We start from the raw sequence: 19,409 nt of genomic DNA on the forward strand, positions 1-19,409 counted from the left end.
CATCTATGTCTTTGGGAGTGGGGTATTGTACTAATGCGTCCTTAAGGGATTCGGATAGACCAATCCGAAACTGACTACGAAGCGCTGGGTCGTTCCAGCCAGAATCAATAGCCCAACGTCTGAACTTAGTACAGTATGCCTCCGCTGTGTCCTGCCCTTGACGCAAGGCCCTAAGATTTGACTCAGCCGAGGCCGTCCGGTCCGGGTCATCATATAATAACCCCATAGCGGAGAAAAATGCATCCACTGAAGAGAGAGCCTCAGCACCATCAGGAAGGCCAAAGGCCCAAGACTGAGGATCTCCCTGCAGGAGTGATATAACCATTCCTACCCGTTGAGCCTCAGAACCGGAAGACACTGGGCGTAATTTGAAATAAAGCCTGCATGACTGTTTAAAATTAAAGAACTGAGACCGGTCACCTGAAAAACGGTCAGGGAGATTTAACTTAGGCTCCAGACCCCCACCGGAGGAGGAGCTAGACTGTGACCGTTGCTCGTGAGAGTTTACCCGTAGGGTAAGCTCTTGCAATTTCTGCGTCAGCGTGTGCATCTGTCCTGCAAGAGAATGGGCAGCAGCCTGTTGTGTCGGATCCATGATTGGGTTTCCCCACAACTACCGAACCTCTGAGCTGTAGGGGCAGCGAACAGTCCCAGAGTATAGTTTGGCCGGTTATAATGTTATGATAACTGGGTGTCCTCGCCAACCCTGACTCCGTTGTCACCGAATGAGATTGGCGGGCGCGTGCTGTGCTAGGCTTCGCCTATAATAGCCGCGTTCGACAGAGCCCGTTAGTCAGGCTCCGCCCCCGATGCCACCAGGTCTTAAGGGTTGACAACGCCACCACCAATGTCAAGGATGAACAAGGGGATAACTAACTAACCCAAGAAGGGCGAGGTCACCCTTGCCCCGTAGAAACAGGGTGGACGTAACAATACGCAAAGATGTAACACAATACTATTCCAAACAGGTGTAACAATACACAGAGGTGTTTCATCAATATCAAAATACGAGTAAGGGCTGTACGGGGGTAGACCCCACTTATCTGTGCACCGAGGAGGCAACAGGCAGCGGGAACCAGGATACGGACAAAGGACAACACACGGACACCAGGAGCACAGGAGACAGGACGGAGGACACGGCTGGGAATCAACGACAGGATGCAGGATGACTGGGCACAGGAACCAGGAGTAGCGGGTAGGTGGGAACCAGGAACACTAGAGACCATGAGGTGCAAAAGCTATAACCGGCACCTGTCCTGGGCAGACGCCGGCTCTTTATTCAAAATCCCCGCCGACGCTGACGTGCGCTGCACTGCCGGGCGCATGACGTCAGCGCGCCGGCACGCCGACTGCTGACGATGCCTGCTGACGATGCCGTGGGGACGGAAGATAGGGGCGTTGCTACGCGACGCCCCCGACGTCTCGCCCGGCACTCGTCTACACTGTCTGTCCCGGCGGGTCCGGGACAGCAGTGTAACAGGATTACTGCTTTGAAGTCAGATATCTCCGGTTCCCATGGGCCGATTTTTAAAATTCTTGTACCCATGGAAAGAGGGGAACCTTAGACTCCTGGGGTGGTTTCTGGGTACTCAGAACCCCCCCCCCCTGCGTGCGCTACTGTGCACAGTCCATCAGTAATCACCCTGTCTGTGAATTCGCAGCTGTGTGATCAGTTGTTTGTTGTTTAATTCTATACAAGAAGCAAATCAGTGTCATATGTTGTAATTGTGATGCTGACAAATAATTCAGAAATAACTACTCAATTGAATTTTGTCACTTTAATAGCTTTAAACTAGAGATGTGCAGAGGCCACTTTTTCGGGTTTTGGTTTTGGATTTGGATCTCCCTTCGTGTTTTGGATCTGGATTGGTTTTGGCAAAACCACCCTTGTGGGTTTTGGTTTTGGTTTTGGATCTGGATTTTTATGAAAAAATGCTAAAAATGGCTAAAATAACAGAATTTGGGCCTGTTTTTGCCCCTAAAGTATTATTGACATCAATAACATTAGTTTCCACTCATTTCTAGTCAATTGTGATCACTTCATTTACTGTAGTTGGGCCAAAAGGGTATACCGAGGTAGCTGGAAGACTAAGCTAAGCGACAGCAGTGGGCATCACATACATGTGGACCTTACACTTCCAACCTGGCACATCTTGGAAGCAGAGCTGCACTGTAGGGGCAGACAGGGTGGCAGTTTAATAAACTATCCCAAAAAAAGAGAAATGCTCAAAGAGCAAAAAATACAAAGAGGTATCGGCCTTGTCATGACTGGTGGTAGCAGCTTCAGCACTTCTATCAGGTTGCTGATCTCGCACTATTTCCTCCTCAATCATCCTCCAAAAATGTGTTTTTATTTTATTTATTACTTTTATTTATTTTTCTTACTTTACACTGGACACAGCCTGTCACACTGGACACAGCCCCTTGGACACTGGACACTGCCCCTGGACACAGCCCCTGGACACTGCCCCTGGACACTGGACACAGCCTGTCACCCTGGACACAGCCCTGGACAATGGACACAGCCTCTGGACACCGCCCCGGGACACAGCTCCTGTACACTGGACACAGCCGTCACACTGGACACTGCCCCTGGACACAACCCCTGTACACTGGACACAACCCCTATACACAGCCCCTGTACACTGGACACAGCCCCTGTACACTAGACACAACCCCTGTACACAGCCCATGTACACTGGACACAGCCCCTGTACACTGGACACAGCCCCTGTCACACTGGACACAACCCCTGTACACAGCCCCTGTACACTGGACACTGCCCCTGGACACAGCCCCTGGACACTGGACACAGCTCCTGTACACAGCTCCTATACACTGGACACAACCCCTGGACACTGGACACAGCCCCTGTACACAGCCCCTGTACACTGGACACAGCCCCTGTACACTGGACACAACCCCTGTACACTGGACACAAAACCTGTACACTGGACACAGACCCTGTCACACTGTACACAGGCCCTGTCACACTGGACACAAGCCCTGTCACACTGAACACAGCCCCTGTACAGCCCCTTGTACACTGGCCACTGCAGCCCCTGTACACTAGACTTGTGTACAGCAGCCCCTGCAAACCCTAATCGAGTGAGCAGCAGCAAAATAATATATTATTATTATAGCAGAGCACACAGCACAGAGCACAACCACCCTCTTCCCTCTCCTATGCTGGAGTAAAGATGGCGGGGCGCGCGTGCGTCTTATATAGAATCCAGATCCCGCGAGAATCCGACAGCGCAAAGATGACGTTTTGCCTCGTTTTCGGTCCGGAATTTAGGCGGGAACTCCCGAGCCGGCTCGGATCGCGATATTCGGATCTGTCGGATCCCGGAGATCCGGACCCGCTCATCTCTACTTTAAACTCCACTCACATTTTTGATGAAGACAACTCTCCAACTTTTCACCAACAATATCTTTAGATATCTTTCTCTTTGAAGTCATGTGTTTGCTTTCATGCATAACTATATTCATATAGCCAATGTTTTCACATAATCTTCATAATTTTCACCGGAAAACTCAAAATCAGAAAAAGACTCTTTTTGTTGGGACACTCTTGTTAGACAATATGATTGTTATGATGTCATACACAAACTCAGAATCAGCTTCATTGGACAGATTTTTTTTTTAATGGTGTGGGGCCCCCCTCCTGAGCATAACCAGCCCTGGGCTCATTGAGCCTGACCTAGTTCTAAAAATACAGGGACAAAAAGCGTAGGGGTCCCCCTTATTTTGGAAACAGCACTGGGCTCCAACAGTCCACAGTATCATACCACAGCTGGGAGACACTTTTTACATAAGGTCCCCCTCGAGTCATATCATGCTCACCGTGGGGGAGTGGGGACCCCTCAATAAAGGCATCCCCCCCCCCCCCTCAAAGCTTTACCCATCCAGGGCTGAAGCCCAGGCTGTCCCTGGCATCCATGAGCTGTGGCTGCTTGGATGATATACATAAAAGTGTTAAAAACATTGCTTTTTACAGGTGAACTACAAGTCTCATCAGGCCTGCCAATTCCCAGCATGCTGGGACTTGTAGTTTGCCAAGTCCCAGATGAGGAGGAGGCTTGCTTGGACTTGTAGTTCACCTGTAAAAAGCAAGGTTTTTTTTACACTTTTACGCATATCAGTCCAGCGTCCACAGCACATGGAAGCCGGGACGACCCCGGGCTTCAGACCTGGATGGGTAAACATTGGGGGGGACCCATTTATTGAGGGGTCCCCAATCCCCCAGGTAACCTGTCCAGGGCTGACAAGCCATGGTAAGCATGATACGGCAGGGGGACCTTATGTAAAAAGTGTCCCCCGGCTGTGGCTTTTGTCCCCCATATTTTTGGAACCAGGTCTGGCTCAATGAGCCCGAGGCTGGTTATGCTCAGGAGGGGGTACCCTATGCCATTTTTTTATTTTATTTTTACTTTTACACATTTTAACACAAAACCATGCACAGATCTCAATGATCTGTGCATGGTTCTGTCAAATTTGCCTGTCAGAACCTGGTCTATTTCATACTTGCCTTCTTTTGAAAAGCAAAATGAGGGAGATTTTAGATGCTATATACATACATTGGTCGAAGTGTAAATGTAATGATTATGCGCGCACCTTAGGCGCGCGCTCTGGGAAAAGGGATGTGGCTACTGGGAAAGGGGTGTGGTCGACTATAAAGGGGCGTGGTCACTTAAAAAGGGGCTTGTCCTTAAGTGTAAGGTACTTCACCATATATGCCTTATACACATTATCCACCACGGAATGAGACAAAATTCTAATTATGCCAATGGCCGCTCCTAGACATTAGGCCAGGTAAAGCCGCTTATACACATTATGCCAGATAGAGCCCCTTACACTCATTACGCCAGGTACAGCCCTTTGCACGCGGTATGACAGGTACAGCCCTTTGCACACAGTACACCAAGTACAGCTCATTGCTCTACAGTGCCAAATACACATTATATGTCCCCGCATTGACAGATATAGTCTAATATAATAATAATGTCTTTATTATCATAAAATGCTCACATACATGAACATTAAGGGCCACATATGGGGCCACAGTGCCAGATATGCCTGCTCCCCAGTGCCAGATACATATGGGGCCCGCAGGGTGTTTGGTGGCTGCTGCTGGATGGGGAGCGTTGGATGAGTAGCCGGCTCCTCTGCCCCCTCCAGTTGGAGAAGGGTGATACCCCAAACAGCGCAGGAAGAAGTGTGCTCCATGCTGTAGCCAGAGGCCGTGTCTTGGCATGTCAGCAAGCTCCGGATCTGCCCCTTTTTTCCGGAGATTCAGCGGCAGCGCAGAAATACATTATCCGGCAGCAAGGTGGCTGAGAGGCAGGCGCGCCCCCCCCCCCCCCATAATTAAAACAGGGAGAGCACTTCAGTACACTACATATATATATATATATATATATACATATCTATATATTTATATATATACATATATATATATATATATATATATATACATATCTATATATATATATATACATATCTATATATATACATATATACACATATATATATATATATGTATGTGTATATATGTATATAGATATATATATATACACACACACAAATTGTCTTGGGTGCCAGTCAGGGACCAGTGGTGGGGGGAGGGAGGGAGGATCAATAAGAAGCAAGCCTTAGTGGGTGGGGGATAGAGGGACGCTGCTTACAGTCAAAGTATGCTTATACTTACTGCAGCTGCCTCTCCTTACACAGCTTCCACTGTGATTGACACTTGTGCTTCCGGCCTCCCGGCTCCCGATGCCCGTCTCACTGCCTCAGTCCCCTGCCGCTGCCGCACGTTCCTGCTTGCGCACTGCACGGGTTCAATGACCAGCCCAGCGCTACAGTACTCACAAAGCCCTGCGGTGGCCGTCATAATGACGGCACGATGTTGCACATTTAGACCCCGCCCCCGCAATGACGCGCTCGCGCATGCGCAGTCACGTTTTTTGGGCAAAGGGGGCAAAAAACCGGGAGGAACCAAGGGATTTGCGGGGGGCCGGGAGAATGATTGACAAAGCGGGAGACTCCCGCTAAATGCGGGAGGGTAGGCAAGTATGGTCTATTTTTTTGTTAATTTTATTAACATTTACCAAAAATGTCGATGTAACACCCTGACATTAGGTGATATCAGTCACCAGGTGCCACAGTTAGTAAGGGGTTAATGCCCCAGTATAATGTATGCTGCCAGCCCAGCCAGAGTTAATTGCAGCAGGGGGCGGGAGTGATCCCCTGATGGACAGGCAGAGCAGGAAGAGGAAGTAGAGAGAAGCCTGCAGCGAAGGACTCATGTGGAGTGCCTGGGAGAGAGAAGCCTGCAGGGAAGGACTCATGTGGAGTGCATGGCAGAGAGAGAGGAGCCCCAGCACCACAGAGCACAGGTGGCAAGCAAGGGGTGCAGCAGCAGCAGAGCCCAGTCCCAGAGTAAAGCAGCAGCAACAGAGCCCAGCAACATGGTGAGCCCAGCTGAACCCTGCCTGCTAATAGTGAGTGTGTCATTGTGATTTATGGGCTGCTGTGTCAAAGCAAATGGCCAGAGGGTGAGGGCATAGTTGGAGTTAATCCTTGGCAGACCGTCTGAAGGAGTTGGTGATAGCACGTCCCCAGTAACATACCGAGGTGTAGCTGAGTGTGGCAACGCAAAAGCGCCCACACTAGCGTGACCTGGAGGTTGCACCAAGAATTGCCAAGGCCTCATCCATATATAGAGACCTGCCTTTGAGGTTCCCAGAAAATACATTGAGGACCAGTTTACTGTTTAAGGGTCTACATCAGAATCCCTGAAGTAATAGTGCTGGTACTTATGTATTATCTGGGCTCCCATGTAAAATGCACCCCGTTTTTTCATACCCCTACTATCCAACTACGCATGGAGTTGATTTTATATAGTGTGGCGAGCGCAGCGAGCCACCGTGCCCGAAGCGTGGTGAGCGCAGCGAGCCCCGCGAGGGGACGCGGTCTCATAAGAAAAACGGGAGCCCAGATATTACATAAGTACCATAGTGCCACCCGGTGGCCCAAGAGTGAAAGTACAGCCTTTGTTATAACTTGAAGAGAGGACCCTTATTAGTCAAAGTGTGATTTTCTCCCTGGACGCTAACACGGTGCACCGGTTCCGTTCAAGACTGGCCGGCCCTAGTAATAGAGAGTACCCGGGTACTGCAGGTTAGCATGTATTGTGATTATTGTTCATTATTGCTGAATTATTGTTGGATTTCTGCATTGTGAATATTGTGTGCTGTTGAAGTGCTTCTTTTGTGCTGAATACTGTTCTGAATACTAAGGTTGGTGCCTTGTTACAGACCGCAGAATAAAAGGGTTAAAATTGATATTTGTTGTCCATCTTTCCTTGGTGTCCATTACGTGGAAGTGAGAAGACTCCTGACCAAATAGGAAGAAGACTGGGTGTGAATTGGTTTCGGCACCTGCAAGCCAAGGTAATTGTGTTCCCGTTGCCGGTGGTTACATCATCCCATTAAATTTGCGAGTTGTATACTTTATGATAAAGTGTGACTAAAAATTGCCAGGTCAGAATGTGCGAATTCTCAGCAAAAAGTGCGTTTCACATCCTACAAAATGTGCGATTTTTGTAAAAAGTGTGCAAACGGCAGTTTTTGGTGATAATATCGCAAAAGTCACCATATCAGTCTTCATTAAATCATGCCCCTACTGTCAGTTTAAATTTATTTGTCGTTTTAAATGTTTCTTTCTTTGTAACACATCTTTCTAAAGGCCCCATACACTATGCGATTTAGGCCCCAATTCACCCGATTCCGGTTGATCGGGCCAAGAAATTGGGTAAAACAAATGGTGGTTTGGTGACCCAAATTGAATAATGTGTATGACATCCGATTAGATGCACGGTCCCACTGAACCTCAATTCAGGTGAGCCTGTTGCTCGTTTCTTCCGGATTGGGGCTTCCACCACAATGGCTTCAGAGGAGCACTCTGATACAGACTTTTCATCTTTGGGTTGCTGGTATTCCACTGCCTTTTGCTTGTACATACAAACAAGTTTATCTGTTTGTCTGTCCGAACATGGTCACCTGGAGGGCTAACCACTCAACAATATGCTGCATGAGTTTTTCAGGTCTTTCACTCCCCCCCAGGGATCATTTGGCTTCAAATTCTGAAATGGAAATGGCGTTATAGTTTAGCCACTTTGGGGGATGAGTATTTTCACCTCAAGGTCTGGTCGCCCATGGTCGCTACCCCTGTTTATCTCTTGTATGAGTGTGACTGGGATGATTCTCTGAATTACTATATTTCTATATTTCTTTATTGAGCAATCCATTCATCTTTGGAGCACAGGAGGACTATCCCCTTGATACCTGCAAAGAGTGTACGGTACTTGTTTCCTAGAACGGCGCCCAGATTTTCTACGTACGCAAACTTAGGGAAATCACATCGCATCGGGCATTTTAGTGCCATGCGATGCAATTTTTTTAATGTCATTTATTCACTGCTCTGTGTGCCCCAGGGGATTGCATCGCACCTCCCGCAAAATCGCATGCGATTTTATAGGGTGTGCGATGCCATTACATTAGCTATACACTGATATCATTGTATGACATACAATGATGTTTTACGCACCTCCCCACTATCCACACCACCCCGAAGCGTGGTGAGTGGCGGCGGAATGAGTCCTCCAACGTTTTCATAGCCCCACTATCCACATCAGCGTGGAGTTGATGTTATATAGTGTGGCGAGCGCAGCGAGCCCCGCAAGGGGACACGGATAACTTTACATGTATTCCGCTTTCCTTGGCGGCTTCGGGCTCGGTGGCTCGCTGAGCTTGTCACACTATATGGGATCAACTCCACGCCGACGTGGATAGTGGGGGTATGAAAAAATCTCAGGACGCGTACCGCCGTGGCATGGATAGTGGGGGGAGGGGGGGGGGTGCGTAAAACCTCATTTTACGACATACAATCATATTATTGTATACCTAATATCACATGAAAAAATCTCATCGCACGGCACTAAAATTCGATTTCCCTATGCAGAATACCCCACTAAGCAAATAGCTTAGTGGGCGCCGTTCTAGGAAACAAGTACTGAGTGTACTGATCGGGGGCTAATCACCATCTCCACTTCAATCAGGAGTCAGGACTCCCAGGAATCCAAAAGTTGGACCACTGCTGGGCACAGCTAGAAACCCTCCCACCCAGGTCCAGGTATTGCAGGTTTAGGGAGTTTTTCTCCCTTCCTCATTTTTTTTAATTTTTCATTGTGTCTGGCCAGACAAATGATTACAGAGCTTCGGCTTCTATCTGAACATAATCTATCCACTTCCCAGTGGGATAACATAGAACTGGGGACATCAACAGCTCTCCACATCAAATAATTATCTCTGGATGCTGAATAGTGTTAAAAACATTCATTTAATATTTTTAAATTTAATTTTATATTGTGTATTTCTATCAAAGGCCAGTGGTTCTTAGAGTTACATAGTTACATAGGGGGTTATTCTGGTTGGTGCGGCCAAACGTGCGTACGTTCCATATTAACGTACGCTCTCCGTACGCGGCCGTTGAGGTTAAGTCCACCCACAAATCTGCCGCATACGTACGGCCAGAAACAACGTCGAAGGGGAGTGGCGTACAATTGAGCGTACGCCAACGTACACGGACGGATCAGCCCTTAGACTCCGACAACTGGCGTACAACAGAGCGTACGCCCCCGTTTACGGACGTCTCTCGTCCGTCTTCCCACCGACTTCTTGCGGCTATCTGAGCGTACGCCATGGGTCTCTATTGTTTTCAATGGAAAACTCAGCGTATGTCACCGCTCATGAGAGTGAGCGTACGTCCGTGCACGCTGGCATACCCTTCACATATATGGACCTGCAAATCTAGCCTTTCAACTATGATTAAGGCAATTAAATGAATTATTCTAATTGTTATTCAATTATTGTTTTATATTACCTCAATTGTCTACCTTAATGAACACCCTAATAAAAATACATTTTAACCCTCCTTACATGTATATTTATTATGTTCTAATGTTGCATTTTAATCACTATCTATGTGTCCCCACATTGCTGTTACTTTTAGATCAACTTATGTTGATGTTACAGTGAAAACGTTGACACATGTCGACTTGTGTAGATTGAGTGTGCTACTGTGTAAAGTCTATGAAAGCACGTAGTGAATGTGTATAACTGTTTAACAAATACCTACCTTAGCATATATAAGCAGGTCTTAAAAAGATTCTTACCTTAAATTAAACAAACCTTTAAATGTAGAGAAGTATAGAAAGATAAGCTTCCAAGGTGTTTCAGTGCTGTGTGTGGCTTGCAGGTAGTGAAATAATGGTTTGGACTTAATAGACTGCAGCATTGCTTATTACATTCAGGTGTATGTGTTTGAGTAGTATTCAGCGTAAATTAGCAAACCCAGGCGTCCGCTGTCATGCGGTATCTGTAGGGGTGGTCTGAGGTGGCGGTTGGCGGCCGCCTGTTTTGTGTCCGAAATGAACGGTGCTTTAGCCGATCGAGCGGTAGTAGCACCGTTCATTTTTTGTGCACACCCCCGTGTACGCCCATGTTTACGCCCATTTTCCCTCATTATTTCGGCCGCTCCCCTCAACACGCCCCTATGCCGCCCCCAATGACCGTACTCTCGCGTACAGGTTTTTTCGCACGGAGAGACCCGTCCGTAAGCGTTGTGGAGTGTTCGCGCCTGCGCATTGGAGATGGTACGCATGCGCAGATCATTAAAAACCCCGGAACGTACGCTTACGGCCCAGCCGCACGAACCAGAATAAGGCCCATAGTTACATAGTAGGTAAAGCCGAAAAAAGACTTGCGTCCATCCAGTTCAACCTAGTACGATTATCCATTGCTGATTTGGTAGGTTCTGATATTTTACAGCCAGATTATATTTCTTATTTGTACCCATGGATATTTTTATCCAGCAAATGTTTGTCCAACTTTGCCTTGAACGCATTTATTGTGCCAGCCGTTACAACCTCTCCGGGAAGAGAGTTCCAGAGTTTGACTGTTCTGACCGTAAAGAAATTCTTTCTACTAGCTGAACGAAATCTTTTTTCTACTAATCTGTACTCATGCCCTTGCATCCTAGATTCCTTTGTAGTAGAAAAGAGGGTGTGTGACAGTTCCTTATATTTGCCCCTCATATACTTGTACATGTTGAGCATGTCCCCCCTTAAACGTCTCTTTTCCAATGTAAATAGTCCCAATTTGCTTAATCTCTCCCCGTAGCTTAAAGTCTCCATTTCCCTAATAAGCTTTATTGCTTGTCTTTGGATTTTTTCTAATTCTATGATGTCCTTTTTATAGTGTGGGGCCCAGAATTGCACTCCGTATTCGAGGTGAGGTCTTACCAATGCTTTATACAGTGGCATAATTATCCATGAGTCCCTAGTTTCCATTCCCCTTTTAATACATGCCAAAATTGTGTTGGCCTTTTTTGTAGCTACATTACAATGGGCACTACATCCCAGTTTGCTGTCTATTTGGACTCCTAGATCCTTTCAATTATGGAATTACCCAGTTTCTCTCCACTAAGGTTATAGCTAGTACACTGGTTGTGTCTCCCAAGGTGCATAATCTTACATTTATCTACATTGAACCTCATCTTCCACTTTTTTGCCCACTCATCTAGAATTGCAAGATCATTTTGGAGCATGGTGACATCTTCTGATGATTTGATGACTTTGCTAAGTTTTGTATCGTCCGCAAAGAGGGATACATTGCTGAGTAACCCCATCCCAATATCGTTAATAAAAATGTTAAATAGAATGGGCCCTAAAACCGAACCCAGGGGCACTCCACTTAATACCGGTATCGTATCTGTGATGGCACTATTCACAACCACTCTTTGTTCTCTATTACACAGCCAATTCCCTACCCATCTGCAGATATTTTCACCTAATCCTAGGTTCTCCATTTTATTAATCAACCTCTTGTGTGGGACAGTATTAAATGCTTTAGCGGAATCTAGGAAAATCACATCTATAGCATTTCCATTATCAAGGTTTTTGCTAACCTCTTCATAGAACCCTAGTAGATTAGTTTGGCATGAACAATTTTTCACAAACCCATGTTGGTTAGTACTGAGTAGGCGGTGATGGTCTAAATATTCCTGGATACCATCCCTTAAAAATCCTTCAAATAGTTTACCCACTATTGATGTTAAACTAACGGGTCTGTAATTAGTGGGATTTCCTTTACTATTATGGCACCTCCGGATCTGCTGTTATCTGCCACTTACCACAAAATTGTACATTTACCTCTATCTGCACATTTCTAGTATTCCAGTGTCTTACACAGTATTTGTCAATATTTATTGGTAAAGGCAGAGGAGGGTTGTGTGGGTTTGGGATTACGTGGGTGGGGGGGGGGGCAGAAATATAAGTGTACAGGGCCCGAAGATTTCTGTTGCCGGCCCTGACGCCACCTTCCGTCGGCTGGTGCGAGGCAGCAGTTGGCAATGATATTGCCAGGAACATCTCCAATGAGAGCTGCTCCATATATAGCACTCACTACAACAAACTAACTCACATTAACATTCAAATAATCAATTAAATAAATAATTAGGTTTTAGTTCATGAATTGATCAATGCATTTAAGCTTGCAGCCCATCGCCAAGGGACCCCATTTCACTGCGAGTCCTACACTAACAATTGGTTTTCTTGGGAACCTGGCACCTGCTTACACATCATAGCTAAAATGAACATGTGTTTTTTTTCCTGGTATAATGCTCAACTGCCAAGTAACTTATGGCTTTTATAAGGTGAGACAATCCCAAACACAGCACCTGAATTAGTATTAAAGGGGCAGCTGTCACAGGTTTCAGGTAAATGAGCTTATCAAGGGTGCATGAGAAAGCTATGATCACAGTAACAGAGGTGCGCGTCCTCCGACCTTTTCATTCCCCTACTATCCACGTCGGCGTGGAGTTGAGAATATAAAGTGTGGCAAGCGTAGCGAGCCACCGAGCCCGATGCGTGGAGAGCGCAGCAAGCCCCGCGAGGGGACGCGGATACCTGTCAAGCCCACGAGGGGCGTCCCTCGCGGGCTTGACAGGTATCCGCTGCGCTCGCCACGCTTCGGGCTCGGTGGCTCGCTACGCTCGCCACACTATATATTCTCAACTTCACGCCGACGTGGATAGTAGGGGGAATGAAAAGGTCGGAGGACGCGCACCGCCGCCCCTCGCGGGCTCGCTGCGCTCGCCACGCTTTGGGTTGGCGTCTATCATGGGGGATGGCGGCCACAATGGGGGGCCATTATTTTTTACACACATGCCGGGGCCATAGCCAATGAGAAATGGCCCATATTGGGCCATTTACCTTTTTTTCTATGTTAAATGTACTCAGTTTCAATGTTAAAATAATTTAACAATGAAGCCTATGGAGACGCGATGGACCCGATTTCTCTATAGGCTTCAATGTTAAATTATTTTAACATTGAAGCCTATGGAGAAATCGGGTACATCGCGTCGGTCGCGTCGTGTGCGTTTTGGTATGCACCCGACGCGACCGACGCAATTTTTTCCGACACGACCACCACGATAGAAATCGTGGTGGCCATGCTAGGAAACAAGTACCTATTGTTTATTAGATTATTATTTTTAAATTAGTCTTATTGTGGTCACATTCTCTTATGCACCCTGTTTTAACTAAGATTCCACAGCTTATGTTAACCATTTCCCTAGATGATTAGTGACAGGTGTGGTGGTAACTGCTCACATATAAAAGCAAAGTGTGCTGTGAGCTTCAGACCAGATAGCATGCCTGGAATCAAACATTGATGTGATAGCTATGTGTATTGTAGCCATTTTCAGCGATAGTGTTAGGACCTGCAGAAAAGTGGGGTCCCGTGAAGGGGGCTGCAGGCTTAAATGCATTGATCAATTCATGAACCAAATCTCCACTATTTATTATCAGTTAATTTAGTGTGTGCAGAGCCCCTACAATGTCTATATATATATATACACACACACACACACACACACACACACACACACACTGTTTGTACTATGGAGACACAGTTTTGTTATATGCCACTTTTCCTGGTTGACTGAGAAAGATTTTAAAGCTGGAGGAGATTTTGTGAGAACAAAGAAAAACTTGATAAAAATGCTTCTTTTTTATGAGGCAAGGAGGGAGACACTTTAATCATCGGACATGATGAACGGACAGCAACTTGCTCCTCGCATAAAAAACCTGCTCATGTCAAGACATTGCTAAGGCTCTAAGTATTAACATCAACAACTCACATTTCTGACTGAAGGGCAAGAGGCGAGCTCTGCAGGACACATGTGCTAATGCCCCAGCCGCAACCCATGGAATAAATAAATATTGTGGCTTTTATTAACGTGCCAGTGGCTCATAAAATGAAATCATTTCCAAGGTATCTTTTACTGGCAAAATATATATGAGAAAATGAAAGTTCAATCTATTGCTTTATGATCCTAGGAGGAAAGCACATAAGTCAGCCTTCATGGGCTGCGTCTTCTGTGGTTCCTCTGTGGAGATGTCAGTGACGAATGGTACTAGTCCCTCATGTCCAGCGAGATTTCGTTGCCTTAGAAATATATTTCTGATCCCCTGCAATTAGCAGATGACATCAAAGTGCTTTATACAGGCAGCTACAAAAACACATAATGTGGATTATAATCAGCATAGGTCAAAATATACTGTTGCAAATAGGGCTCCAAAAGAATTATAAAAATAATGTTATCGTAGACTATAAATGTAACCATTTTTTTTCTAGATGATACATGCAATGACATATTTGGTTGTCTCTACTTCTAATACTATTATTGAGCGAATTATAGAGCTATTATTTTAAATACGTTTCTGCGCTGTAATCTCTAGTAGAAGCAGGACCAATATAAACAGGAACCAATACGTTGGGTTCTGTACATTTCATCAGCTGGCGATTTATATGCTGTTCGCAGGTATTGGTGTAGGGTGCTCAGACAATTACTGGGGTTTCTCAAGTGCTAAGCAGGAGAGGTTTGTTTCCAGCCATGTCACTTTTCACACAGTTATACTCTACTCAGGGCCGGCGCTACCCGCTCAGCAGAGCCTGCAAAGCAGGGAGGCGCCAGGCTGTGTAGGCGGCGCTGTCCCTGCTCTGTGACTCTGCAACTGTGCGCAGGGGTATGTGGTGCACTGTCCCGGTGTGTGACAGGCAGCAGCGCTGGCAGCAGAGGAGAGGGAGAGATGACAGCAGCAGCAGTAGGGACAGGAGGGCTTACATCATCAGAGAGCAGCAGCAGGGGAGGTCCCTTCACCTTCCAGGCTTCCACAGTGCGCGGTGCTGAGCCCCTCCCCCCTGAACTCTGCATTAGTGTCAGGACAGCATATGCCGAGCTGTGCTTGGAGGAGCTCGGCACATGCTGATTAGCAGAGCCCTGATTGGAGGAGCCTATCACATGCTCCCCTGACCCCTGGAACATCGAGGACCAACCTGACAGCATGGCATCCTCTGACTCTGTGAGTAGGCACCATAGCCACCTCTGTCTCTTCACCTCCTGCCTCTTTGCAGCTTCTCTATCTCTCTCTCTACCAGCCCATCATCTGTACCACCCTCTCCCTGCCCTGTATCTATCCCCTCATCTCCCTACCCAGTCCCTACCCCCTCTCCCTGTCCATTACCTCCCCCGCCTGCCCAGTACCTATCCCTTCATCTCCCTGCCCAGTGCTTATATCCCAGCATATATCCCACCTCCTGGCATTATCTATCCCCTCATCCCCCTGCCCAGTACCTGCCCCCCTCTACTGTCCAGCATCTGAGTCCCCCCCCCCCTTCTGGCAGCATCTATCCCCTTCTCTCCCTACCCAGTACCTGCCCCCCTTTCCCTGCCCATTACCTGCCACCTCTCCTGCCCAGTATATATCCCCTCATCTCCCTGCCCAGTACCCACCCCTCTCTCTGCCCATTATCTGCCCCCCTTCTCCTGCCCAATACCTATCCCCTCATCTCCCTGCCCAGTATATGCCCCTCCCTCCTGCCCAGTATCTATCCCCCCCCCCCCTCTCCCTACCCAGCATATATCCCCCCTCCTGGCAGTATCTATCCCTTCATCTCCCTGCCCAGTACCTGCCCCCCTCTCCCTGCTGAGTATCTATTCCCTCTTCTCACTGCCCAGTATCTATACCCCTCCTCTCCCTGCCTATCATCCATCCCCACTCTCCCTGCCCATTATCTGTCCCCCATCTCCCCAAACCTGTCTCCGTCTCCTCTCCATCTGCCCCCTCTCCCCACATATGTACCACCCTCACTCTTCACAGCATCTCCACTCCCCGCTGACTCCCCAGCATTTATCCCCCCCTCTCTCCCCACATCTGTTCCCCTCTCTTCCCAGCATATGCCCATCTGCCCCATCTTTGTGATACTTAATGGTGCAATTGAATTGGTGGTACAATTGCACCACCAATTATGCCCCTTCCTTATGATACCACATCCTTTAGTTGTGTGTTCTGTCCTTTTATTAAATATGCGGGGGGGGGGGGGCAAATATAGCGTTTGCAGGAGGGCGCCGGACACCCTAGCACTGGCCCTGACTCTACTAACTAAAGTCACATGTTGCAGCAGAACATCAGTTTAGTCCTAATGCTAACAAATATGCACAGTAACAATGGCATCCACTGCTAAAACCTCAAGCCCCTGGACACATATATTTAAAAAAGGTTATAGTCAAGATACTCACATTTCAAATATACAAGCCCCAGGCTACTACATTGCCTAAAGCAGTACAAAAACACCATGTTAGGCACAGACTGCCATAGAAAACAAAAGGAAGACAGCAATGAGTGTTTCCATTACAGTATGACAGCACAAAGACCAATTAGAGCACAGAAGCTGCACAATAACTTCTGTAAGGAGAATGCTCACAGCTGCAACTATATTGGCATTTATTAAGCTAAAATGTGAAGCACATTTTAAACATGCCATTTACTATAGAACTGCAACTGACACATGAAATGTTGTGTAAAGAGAAATTAGATCTCAGAGACAGTACAAACTCAGATGATGTAGAAATCCATGGGTAACATTGTCTTAAGTGTATATCAATACTGTGGGTAATAGGATGCGCTAGTTGAATTTCTGCGATATTTCAACAACAAAATGGCGTTTTCGCACATTTTGGCGAAACTGCTTACTTAATATTGTGCGCTAAATAACGTAAATTACACATTTTGTGCGATAAATTGCACTTTTTCACTTGCTGATTTCAATTTACATTTTTTTCGCATCCAGATGTTTTCGTATTGAAAAGTATACAAATCGCTTATTGAATGGAATGCGCTAACGGAATTCGCATCTCACTAGTGTCTAAAAATCGCCAATGATGCAGACCAGGTCCTGATGGGCGAATTGACCCAAAAGCAACTTTGTACAAATGCAGAAATGGTTAATTTTCACACAGGTGTCCACAATTTTATTCATAAACTCCACTACATATACCCCAACATCATTTAGGACACCTGTGAGGGTTTGAGAGATGGAGATTGTGCAGAGTGGTGTTGAGCTGGCTGTTTGTGACTTTGGTCATTTGGAGGAGCTGCACAGGAGGAGGGAGGCTGCGCGCCAGATCCAGGCACCCCGAGTACTGCGTGCTTCACGTAGGTATCGTGCTAGGCTGTACCTGGACTCCCTCTCGTATCAACAGGTTGTGGGGATGTTTCGGCTGATCTGCACTAAAACTTTTGAACTTGTATGAGCAGGTGAGAGATGATTCGGACCCTTAAGGGGGTGCCAAACATGCAGTGTCTGGGCTGCAGAAATTAATGTGTGCCCTCTACTTCTTGGCCACAGGCTCCACTCAGGCTGTGACCTCATGGTCGTTGGGGGTCTCACAAGCCACTTTCTCTAAGCATTTAACTCAAGTGTTACTTGCTTTCAAGAAGTTGTGGCACACATATACCAGATTCCCATGTTGTGAGTCCGAGTGGCAGGACCTTAAGATGGCTTTCTATCGGCTCTCAGCATTTCCAAAAGTGCTGGGAGCCATAGATTGCAGCCACATTGGGCTTCGGGCACCGCACGTGAGGGGACACATCTACGTCAATCGGCCTGGGCGTCACTCTCTTAACGTGCAGGTGGTATGTGATGTCAACCTCAAAATACTCAGTGTTGTTGCAGGCTATCCAGGGAACTGCCATGATGCCTATATTCTGCGTCACTCAGCTCTCTGGGACCGATTCCAGGACCAAAAATGCCGGAGGGTTGGCTACTTGGTAAGTATATTTTAATTTTTGTAAATAATTGGCCACTATGTATAGTGCTATTATGTGTTCATTACATACTAAACATTTATTGCACTCCTGTGTAGTGTGTCAATAGTGTGTAAAGTTTACCCAGAAATGTATTTAACCCTCAATCAATTTTAAAGGTGATGTCAGTCTGGCTATAATATGGGTATGCTTGTTTTTAAAACCACTAATTATCAACATTAACTGTAACCTTTACTATAGTGCATGTTTTTTTAAAATCTGAAGTGGCATTTAGGGTGTTGTGTCTTCTGATATGTCCAATATATAGGTGTAGTTTTACCATACTGCTTTAAATATCGGTGTTTTGGCCATTGGTCATTTAAAACAAATGGACATATGTTCCATATACTGTACTGACCTCATTTTTTCTTTCAAGGTGTCTCAGGTTTTGGTGTCTCCCGTAGCTCATGACACCTTTGCGTTCCCTGCAAGGCCCTGCACAGCACCGCTATAATGAAGCACACGTTGACACCCGCAATGTCATGGAACGCACCTTCGGGGTGCTAAAAAGTCATTTCAGGTGTTTGGACAGATCATCAGGTATACTGCTTTACCACCCAGCAAAAGTAGTGATGATTGTCCAGGCTTGCTGCATGTTACATAACATTTCCCTTTCCCATCCACGTTATGTGGAGGATGGCAATGCAGCAGTCGTGCAGGAAGCTGAAACTACCCAACCTACGGTAGTTAGGAGTACACAGAGGGGGGATCTGATGCGTAGGGATATCATTATTTATTATTATTATTTATTTATTTACAGTTTCTTATATAGCGCAGCAGATTTCGTTGTGCTTTACAATAGTAGACAGTGATAAAACAAACTGGGTAACAACACAGACTTGGAGGTAGGAGGGCCCTGCTGCAAGCTTACAATCTAAAGGGATATCATAATGCCCTATTTCTCAGGTAATTGCATTTCCAAACTATCCTACCATGTACCTTTGGTGTAAGTGTGTTTGCATACCATAAACCAGTTGCCATACATTATCACCAATATTTAGGTGAGTAGTCAGACCCCAATGCAAGAACCAGCTTAACCTGAGGTATCCCTTGGTGATGACATGATGGTAAGTACATTTTTTCAATACTGTATGGCAATTTAATAAACGGCCTAAAACACCAATATATTAAC

The sequence above is a fragment of the Crinia signifera genome, chromosome 7 (genome assembly GCF_055691185.1).
Source record: "Crinia signifera chromosome 7, ASM5569118v1, whole genome shotgun sequence".
NCBI lineage: Eukaryota > Metazoa > Chordata > Amphibia > Anura > Myobatrachidae > Crinia > Crinia signifera.